The sequence below is a fragment of the Haliotis cracherodii genome, unplaced genomic scaffold, assembly GCF_022045235.1.
Source record: "Haliotis cracherodii isolate W230 unplaced genomic scaffold, xgHalCrac1.p SCAF_6, whole genome shotgun sequence".
In the NCBI taxonomy this organism is placed as follows: Eukaryota; Metazoa; Mollusca; class Gastropoda; order Lepetellida; family Haliotidae; genus Haliotis; species Haliotis cracherodii.
In genome coordinates this window covers 28,251,681-28,262,568 of record NW_027266319.1, presented here as the reverse complement: position 1 = coordinate 28,262,568, position 10,888 = coordinate 28,251,681, and the positions used below count along the sequence as shown (strand labels likewise).

The 10,888-nt window shown below is 37.6% G+C and overlaps 1 pseudogene; it reads right to left on the bottom strand.

Annotated features, from left to right (window-relative positions):
• Window positions 1–710: 710 nt before the first annotated feature.
• On the bottom strand, window positions 711–8,512 carry LOC139446347 (uncharacterized; annotated as a pseudogene).
• Window positions 8,513–10,888: the final 2,376 nt, after the last annotated feature.

The following is a 10,888-nucleotide window of genomic DNA, read 5'->3' as shown; positions in this document are numbered from 1 at the left end:
CATCCTCAATATGGCAGGAAAGCCCAAAGAGACGGGCCGTTGACGTTAACGACTTTTGTGAAACCCAAGAGCACAGGTATGGGTTGTTGGAGGCAGGCCACGGTTCGTTATAATTGTAGGTTCAAATCTGGAATGGACTCGGACCTTGGATCATTGGATGCAATTAAAGATACAACTCTTCATTGACATGTCTCAGACCACTTAGTCAGCCACGCCCTTCTATACCCTACTATAAGGGTAACGCTACTTTTCAGGGCATTATCATTTGCAGAAGCCCGAGGTCTTCCATTAACTGCCCGACGATAACATGCTAATTCTATCCATTTTAGCTATAATTATGTTTAATGCTAACAAACAAAGACGCCTGTTATATGATTTATAACCGAAACAAAATATACATAAAGAATTTATTTTTGTACAATTATCTGTTTTCATACAATAATTATTGCTGTTATATTTACAGTTTGAGCAAGCCATTTCGGCACAATGTGGATCTTCTCAGTATTGTCATTGTTTCATTTATCATTAAAACGCAGGTCTTTGGTTGGACAGAGGGTAGGTGGGTAGCTTGGTAGTTAAAGCTTTCATTCATCACGCCGAAGACCCGGGCTCGATTCCCCACATTGGGACAATGTGTGAGGCCCATTTCAGGTGTCCCCCGTCGTGATATTGAGGGAATATTACTAAACACGGCTTAAAACCATACTCACTCACTCACTCACTCTTTTGTGCACATAAAGTTTAAGTTTGTAGATTCCCAAGTGGATAGCATGGAGCAATACAATGCCAATACTGGCCCCGATCAGAACACCAGCAGTCATCCCTGGTTTGTTCCAATTCAGCACTTCGCGGTAAATAACATGGGTGTGATCGGACGCCCAGAAAAAAACACTGAACATGAAATAGATGAATCCAAAGATGAAAGGATAAACTACGTGGCACATACGCACATGGTGTCCACTGATGACGACATCCACGATGATGAAGACGGTGTTGAGAGCGTGGACGTTGATACTGAAGTACCTCCCGCAGGTAACATCCTTCGGACAAATGGCTGTGTAGTAAACAATAGTCACGACAATCACAAACACAAAAACAATATTTGTAAATATCCACGATATTGAAATCGTCACGCGTTTCAAAATGCGCCACCTCGTGTCAGTGCTGGTGTTGCTCTCAGAAGAGTTGCTGGTGTCTTCGTGGAGAATGTCGTTGGTGTCCGGTGAACCGTCCTGCTTCGAGAACACGTCACTCCCTCGCCTGTTCTTTATAGCAGTACTTGGACGAGATCTCTGACAGTATGCAGATACGTGGTGAGTACAGACAATGATTGCGGACAGCAGGAAGTGGAGGAATACTGTACAGTAGGACCACGTGGTGAGGAACAAACTAAGTCTGTGGTCACAAGACAATACTAATTCTCCAATTTAAGTTAATCCTCTTAGTCCATCATGTGTTCAAACTAAAAGTGGTAGACATTCAAAACCACCAAAAAGACTTGATCTTTGAAATGCATATTTCATTGTATTTGAATAGCATTTAACAGTGATGTGGTATCAGTAATTTTGAAGTTTATTATTACTCAGAGTTATAGCAATGTTCATTTTAATGTTTTATTTTAGAAAACACTTAAAAAGAGTATTGTTTAACCAGAATGATCTAGTAACATAGAACAAATGTTTAGGCTTTATTTTCAATATTATATTATGCGTAATACATAATAATTATGCTTTGAAGTGTCAAAGGTTAATTTTCACTTCAGAAAGTATGATCATTTATTTGCAGTCTTTATTGCATATTTGTGTGTAAATGTATTTACATGTGTGAGGCAGATATCTGTCTGTAACTAGAACATGTAGAACGCATTAATGTTTACTATGTTTCATATTCAAGTTTTGCAATTATCTTTTCTAGAAAGAGGGCTATCAATATTATATATGACTATGGTTAGGTGCTCTACCGCCTAAAGAATACCAGCTCGGCTATGCATGACTGTAGAGATGCCAGAGTTATCTCCCTTATATCATTGAACATGTGGAGGCTGTCTATTCAACACTCAGCACGATAAACCTACCAACTTCAAACTATATACCTTGTGGTATATTGAGAAGACATAACAAAAGGTACAATGAGGATTCGACATCCTACAAGATGAGTCATTAGCTTTATGTCAACAATTAAAATGGCGGACGTAACGGGTGGCTAGTTAATATTTTTCTAATTTATTCAAGATACTGGATGTTGCTGATCAATTTAAGCGCGTTGTCATCCATCCACCCAGCGTCTGTCTCCCTGTCGTCATCTTAAGGAAAAACCCTCAAATAATATCGTACATTTACTTTATTGCTTGTCTGTTTTATGAGAACGTTACACGATTTTTATTTGGCGGATTCCAAAGATTGGACAGAACTTGATATTTGTTTTAGGCATATTTATCATATATCAACGATAGACTAAATGCACACAAAAAAGACACTCTTTTGGGAAATAATTTACATTGCGTTACCCATGCATGACCATACTACCACATGCATACAATATATTCATAACATTCGTGACTCTACAGACCATGATGTGTTGGCATGTTTTAACAAAATGGAGAACACTATAAAAGTTATGAAATTATCATATAGGTCGGTCATGTGAAAAATAATGCATACCCAAATACAATAAGATACATAAAAACAAAATTATGAAATGTATTTTGAACAAAATAAACTTAATAAATGCACAAATATGTCTAATACACATACACGATTTTGTATTTGATGTTCACTTCATTTCTACTTTTCAACAGTCAACTTTCGCTTTATGTCGGGCAATGTACTAGCAGCTTCTGCCTAGCGTTTGGTGTCTACATTTCACAACTTTTGAGGTACAATCGAGCTTGCACTTTCTTCGAAGATGTCAAGTGGCGTCATGCGACTCTTGCTAAATTGTTGTTTGATCAAAGTTACGATATTCAATTGACACACAATGCCATTTAGAAAGTGGTCAAATGTAATGTTTTATTTGGGATATTTTTAAGGACAGGACTCAACCCCAAAAAAGTACGAGAATCTGTACTTTACTAAGAAAGTGTTATCCCAAATATAATATTTGTTACATTTGACCAACCCGTGAAGATTCCGGGGTAGAATAGGTCTTCAGCAACCCACGCTTGCCGTAAAAGGTGACTATGCTTGAACTTTACTACGAAAGTGTTATCCCAAATATAATATATGTTACATTTGACCAACCCGTGAAGATTCCGGGGTAGAATAGGTTTTCAGCAACCCATGCTTGCCGTAAAGTGATTCAATTTATTGCCTTCCATTTAATATACTGCGACCCAACTAAGAACTATGCATACTGCAATATTCCTTATAAAGCTTTAGCCATACCTTATTTGTGTCACTGTAAAATATATAAAAGGCCATACGTCACAATTGCTTTGCTCAACTGTAAGATGTCCAATCTCTGATGGAAAAGTGCCACTTCTCTGTTTTTGGCGTTCACAAAGTTGGAAAGGGTCAGATTCACACCTCCTAGATTGATATTAGCGGGATATCACACATATGTCGTTACCAGCTCAATTGATGTTTGAATGGTTTGTATGGTGTGAAATGGGAGGTTATGGTATGTGAGTATCAGCATCCTGAGCTCTTTCATTCATGCCCTCACTAACCATCCTTTCAGATTCTTTTTTAGTACAAGAGTGAATGAAAACATAAATACAGTGCAAAATTACCACAACCACCAACATGCCTACAACGATCCCAGTGGTTGTCCCGCAGTTATTCCAATCAAGGACGTCTGGATATATGACACTGTTGTAGAGGTGCCAAAAAACCAGCGCAAAAATTGTGTAGCCGATGCCTACAACGACAAACGACGAAACGACAAAATAACAGGGAATCATACGTATGGTAACGATGACGTCAACAACAACAAATACTGTATTTAAAGCATATACGTTGATGTTGTGGTAAGCAATGCAATAAACGTCGCTTGAACAAATCGAGACATAATATACTGTGGTCACGATGGGCACATATGCAGAGACGATAGTTGTGAATCCTTGGGAAAACCAGATAAGTCCAAAGCGAAACAGCATAAGACTATTTGTGCTGTGGTTTCCTGTTTCAGGTGTCAGTCTTGTCCGTTCATCGTTGTTTGTTTCCACTTGGTCTGATGTGACATTTTCAACATCCGGAATGTAAGGTTGATTCGAGTGTGATGAAACAGATATCCTTGTTTGACGTCTCGACTGTGAGTTCTTACTCCTTCGACTCTCGACTAGGTTCACAAAGCTGATGATGGATGAGATGAAGAAATGGATCAGAAGCATAATATAGGACCATGTTGTTACATGGTACGCCCCTGTATTGTACGGGAGCTCAGGCCTAGTATACCACAATACGAGACCCAGAACAGAGTACCCAAATGACGCAAAATGGAACAGGAACTGCCATACAAGTATACTTCATCCACGACAACGCCTGCAACATTCCTGCAACAGAGTATTTGAATAATGTATTCATCATATACATAATGCACACATACCTCTAAATCTAGAGGTAAGAGTGCGTGAATTAGATCTTACCCTGATTTTAGCAATATTCCACCAATATCGCGCTAGGGGACACCAGGAATGGGTTTCACTGATTGTTCCCATGTGGAGAATCGGGAGCGGTGCTTTCGTGTAACGAGTCAACGTTTTAACTAAAAAGGCTACCCAAACAAATTGCAGAAAGCCATTTTCGACACACAAATAGGTATTAAAACAAACTCATAACCATAAGACACTGTATCCACAACAGTTGCAGAACCAGATAACTTTAAATCAAGACTATGAGCCCGAACACCTTGCAACAGTGTAATTTTTGAGCCAGATAATAACCCAAAATCCCTGATTCCCACTATCAAAAGGTCGGTCCCTTACGAGTTCTATAGCCATAGATGCCGCTAGGTCATTTCACATTGAGGTTCTTTTGCCACGACCCTCCCATCACAATAAGACTCGTTTGAAGTCATATTTATGGACTAATCGTGTAAATAGTATCATATCATATTCTCAGGCTATGTGTGAGATTCTACAGCAACTGTCATGTTACGTCAACGCATTTTCTCAAGCAAAATGTTTCTGTGCTCAAATAGTATTGTTACCTGTTGCTTTTTCTTCAATTCATTTTGCATAGTGTGCTTCTGTTTCATGGTATGGTATATTTGCTCCACACCACGTTATCTGCTGACCCGTGAAGATCCGTGGAAGAATAGGTCTTCAGCGAATTGCTTGCTGCCGTAAACGGCGACCATGCTTGTCGTAAGAGGTAACTGACGGGATCGGATAGTCAGGCTCGCTGACTTCGTTGATACATGTCATCGTGTCCCAATGCGTGGATCGATGCTCATGATCTCAATCGCTGGATTGTCTGGTCCAGACTCGATTATTTACAGACCGCCGTTATATAGCTAGAATATTGCTGAGTGCGGTGTTAAAAAACAAATAAACAAACAAACAACCATATAAAAGTAAATCTTTGTTGTCTAACGTCGCATCCAGCAATATTCCTGACACACGAGACAGCCTCCACACACACACACACACACACACACACACACACACACACACACACACACACACACACACACACACACACACACACGTGCAATAATCTTAAACACGGCGATCATTGACCTCCCTAAGTAAATGCCAGTGATGCCTTGTACAGGTCATATAATAAGATAGCATTGCTCATCATATTGACAAGAAACGTGTCACTTTTTCTAAAATCCTTTGAAAAACCTGAAGAGACATTTGATGGTGAAAACTTGATTTAAATGCGTCATGTAAACTGTGTTTTGATGTGAAATTTGAATAAACTATGTACATGTTCTTAGGTACCTAGGCAACTGGGAAATAAGCTGGAAGTGATATTATTCTCAGCATCAAGGGTAAATTCACAAAAGGGAAATGAAATCATCCTTTTGTCATACAGTGAGCCATACAGAGGTTGTCATCATTAATTAATTTTCGAAGAATTGAGCCAGATAGGACACTGATTATGGTTGCTCGGTGGTTTCACCGATTTGCAAATCTGTGATGATACTCATTTATCTTGGTATTGTTGAAAGAAATGAGGTCATCTATATATCTGAAACTGAGGTTGGCACTCTGTCTTCGATACGCATGGAAAGAGAAACACATCATCTAGGGAATGGGCATAATTAATACCCATGGGGATACCTACGACTTGTGTAGATACCCAGTCCGCCGATTTGACAACTCACATATTTCCCCTTACATCAGATTTCATGGATTTTTAATTATGACAATATTTTTTAGAAAATACCATGCATCCAACAAACCAATCAGTGAGTCAGTTGTAATATACACTCCTGTAATCATAGTTTAAAATAAAAGATCATTTATATTGAGTGCTGTGAGTCATCACAGGTGTTAATTCATTGATCCATCATTTGTTACATAATTATGATACTCATGCTCTTAAAATAGTAGTAAATTACAGATATTTGTCCCAACAAACAACCGACCATACTGACTGGCCCACAAGAAGTGAATGATACATGAAAAGATGTACACGATAGTTGTATCTTGTTTTGTCAACATATTTGACAAGTTATGTGCCTTACAACCCATTCACTATCCTGCTATAGCTATACATCCTGATTTACATTCAACGGTACTTTAAGACACCTGTAGTATTTTAGTCTGTTTATTAGATAATGTTATTTTTGTCATGATATAAATACAAATTTAACCCCACAATCATTCCATGTAGATATCAGCCTGGTTCCCAGAGTATGCTGCACTGGCGCGTGTGTAATCAAATATTAGTAAACAGAAACCTTTTCAAAGATATCAAATAAAATTATGACAATGTGCAATGCAGATTTTTATTGATTTTAATAGAAAAAAAATATAAACCTATTTATTTGTTTCACCGGGAATTTGAAACATATTCAGTTTTGAAAAATAAAACATTAAAAGCAAGGTCCACTGAATGAGCTTCATCTATTACAATCATCTCATCATGTCAAAGCAAACTGGATGTAGAAAGGGCAATAAATATTACAATCGTCATTATCAAAATTGAAAATCAGTATAAATATATTGTTATTTATCTATAAGATGAAGTATAATTACCGATGAATATTTATGTTTAAACTAATGTATAGGCTCTTCTCGTCTGAACAAAATTTAATTTTCTAATATTTAAAATCCTATAAATGCTATAATAATTTCTATTTTGTATTTGTCATAATTGAAATGAAGTCAAGGTAGTAATTGTCAACACACAGCCAGCATTCATCCATAAATTCTTTTTATGTACCATGCAACAATCTTACAAATATCAAAATGAATTTCAGTGTTTTCCATTTCTTTTATTTTGAACATTGTATTATTATATGCAGCTGATGACATAATTTTCAGTGCCTGTTTCTTTCACAATTTTTTGAAAAAAATGTTCCTCTCTCTCAGTTGAATACCTGATATATCCTTGTGTTCACAACATTAACTGACGAAATTGGATGTGCTCTTTGCATGCGACCTTTACATTTCGCGTACCATGTTGCCTGGCCGCTGTACTGAACCGCATGCATACAGTCTGTTTGGAGATTACACAACACTGATATGGGTACCTTTACAATGAAACTATTTGAAAAGTATGTTATTCAGACATCAAGCGCAGCACTTTAAGTACCGATTGTCACGTAACAAAGCGACCTGGAATGAACGATCAGTTGCTCTCACCGCCTCGTTTCAAACGACTACCAAGTGGTTATCTATACAATATAAACAGTCGTGTTCATCCCTGGCGTATCATTGAATCACTAATATTTCAGGATATGACAATAGATAGGCAATTGTTTAGGCGGAAAAATATGCTGGTACTGTCCATAAAGCAGCGTGACCGTTGCCGAGATAATGGCTACACTGGTCAACTGTCTATAGGTGTGATTGTAACATTACTGCGTTACGAGCATACCACATGCGCTGTCACTTTAAGGTTCGACCGTCCGATTCAGCGCACCTAGCCGGTTAGTGAAGGAAAGACAAATGGAAAAAGATCGCCCATTTGTCCGTTTTTATTTGATTTTTATCGTGTAGAATAATCGCTACCGATTTACCAAGGTAAACAACCAGGTGCTGATTACAAGGTAAATTATTATTATTTATTTGTGATAGGGCCCCTTACTCCCCAATAATAAGTTCATTATGGCCACTTCAGTAATGTCAAGTTCATAAATAGTATTTGAAATGTTTAAAATTTATTATAAACATTTTTACTAGACAACAAATCAAACCAGCGAGAGGGTATCAGAAACCGCTAGTCACATATCAGTAACCCTATCCACTGTACATTCCCCTTTTATCATTATTGAACATGGATGTAGGAGACACTATCAGACTTACCGATCCAGAAAATGTTGAAGTTCCGAAGCTCTCGGGGTCCTCCAGTGCTGCATTACATGCTGCGTTACATGCTGGGGCCATTGCAGTCATTTTCAGGAATGTCCATATGAAATGGTGACGCGTGTCTTAAGGGATTTGACAATGACATCCCTTGATATCTGAGTCCGCATGCATTGTTGCGGAATTGAGCTGATAAATGTACGAGTCAATTACTGGAGAACACGACACTCGCCGAAGTATTTTAATAGCATTTCTTAATCTTTCACATCGTTGGTCCATGTTTCAGTATACATTCATGTGACACGTGTTTATACAGTAACATCATTTACATAATAATTTTTTTACATATTTTATTATATTTACAACAATATTCTGCATACTTTTTGATTACCTAAAACATAGGTGATAGCAACGAATCAGTGCATGAGAAGGACATTGCGTGAACAGATTTTCTCTCATTTGGATCTGTTGTGTGAATGCAATTTGACCTAGTATGGCGACAGTGAAATCATTTTGAATAAAAAAATTCCTTAGTTCGACTTAAGTCAATTATGCTGACCTTAGAAACTTGAAATTTGTTAAAGGCAGGAGTTACAACCGCGTCCGGTTTCAATTCAATTTAGCTCGGTTGAATCTACAGGTTACCGTACTGTTCATTCAAAACACAGTATCCCCTTATTCATATCAACATACCCCAGGTCACCCAGAGAAGCAGACGCTCACCGTTTGAGTGTCAAGCAGTTATGATAGTTGATTTGACAACGCACGTCGACTGTGCATTTCAAACCTTACACACTGTCTGTCATCAACTGACACTTTGGATAAGTTTTTCAACCTCTATATTAGACCAAGTCGCAGAATATCTTTTGCACTTTTATTTTTCAATATAATCTCCATTCACTTCAATTCACACTTATTCCATTTGTCCTTCAAGCTTTTAATACCACTTTTATAGAAATCCGCAGATTGGCCATCTAACCAGGGCAGATTTCATTTGCCGGAATAGGAAATAGTCACTGGGGGATAAGTCTTGGTAGAAGCGTAGGTGATTTAACTGTAACATATTTCATTCCGGCAAATGTATGTTTGTGTCAGATTTGTATGTATTTATTTCTGTTTAAATACAATATACAAAGTGGCATTTAAGAATATGTGTACAAGTGTTACCTTTTCGTTCGTACATATGCTGCAGACGTTGCTTTCGTCGCTTTGGAAATATTGTGTGAACTATACCAGATAAATTGTTTTTAACTAAAGTGGAGGCGAAATGGTAAAATGTTACAATAGATGTCTTTCTTTCGTGTACTTTCACATTTTGCTTCGTATTTTTAACTTAAACTATACAGTGTTTGGAACTGAAAATTATATATTTTGTCACCTTTGTACTATCTTATTGTTTGATTTGGGCAATTACCCATCCGTTTTAATTGCTTATGTTCCCATGTTTTCACGCTGTGAAGCATTATGGTACAGAACACTTTTCTCCCGAGTAAACCTAAACTCCACACGGCCAGATGCAGCGTTTAATACGACCAGGCCACCCGTGACACCAACAGACTGATTATGTATTATACGGTATTTTGTTTAGGTTGCCCATAGTCTGGTGTAAGTAAGGATGTAAAAAACACTGCGCTGTAAACTATTAAGGACGTTGCAGATTAACAAAATATCATTTTAACAAAGAAAACGTGAACATGAACATTCTTCTTCTGTTTTGGCTGCATTGATTTCATTATTTGTGAATCCATGGCAAAAGTAAGGTCAACAAACCCGACGTCCAGTTTTTTAACCTTGATGTTTATGTTGTGTACTAGTACGAGGCAACCTTCTTCATTTAGAACTTGCGTGAAAGAACTGCTTTTTGTATTTTAACACCCCCAAACCTAATGCCATATATAGTATATCCTTTATAATTGCTGTATCAATACCAACATTCACACCTAGAACCTTGATGTCCGCAGTTCCAAATAGTGATTTTATGAATGATGTTAAATGCCGCATTCCGCTATAATCCATCTGTATAACGGCGACCTGTACATGATTGTGTCTAGACCAGGTAAACCAGTGATTGAAAACATTAAAATTTATCAACGATCAACATTGTCGATGTCACAGAGCCTGACCACCCGATACAATCAAATATTCTCTTTCTGCCGGAAATGGAGTGCTGGGTGACCCGTCCTAACCCACGGATCTTCACGGAGGAAGGTTTATAGGAACTCTTAAAGATAATAACGTACCGATGTTGCAGAATATTATTTCAAGCTGTTTCATATAGCTAAAAATGTGACATACTTATTACCGAAAAGTTTCGGCTGCTTACAAGATGTTGTACCAAACAAAACTATGCATTAGATTTAAAGCTGTCTCAATTTCCCCAGTGTAGTCAATAATGAATTTCTCTATTTCGATTTTGCAAATTTGAGCGCATACCCAACAGAGGGTGACACTGTTTGTAATATATAC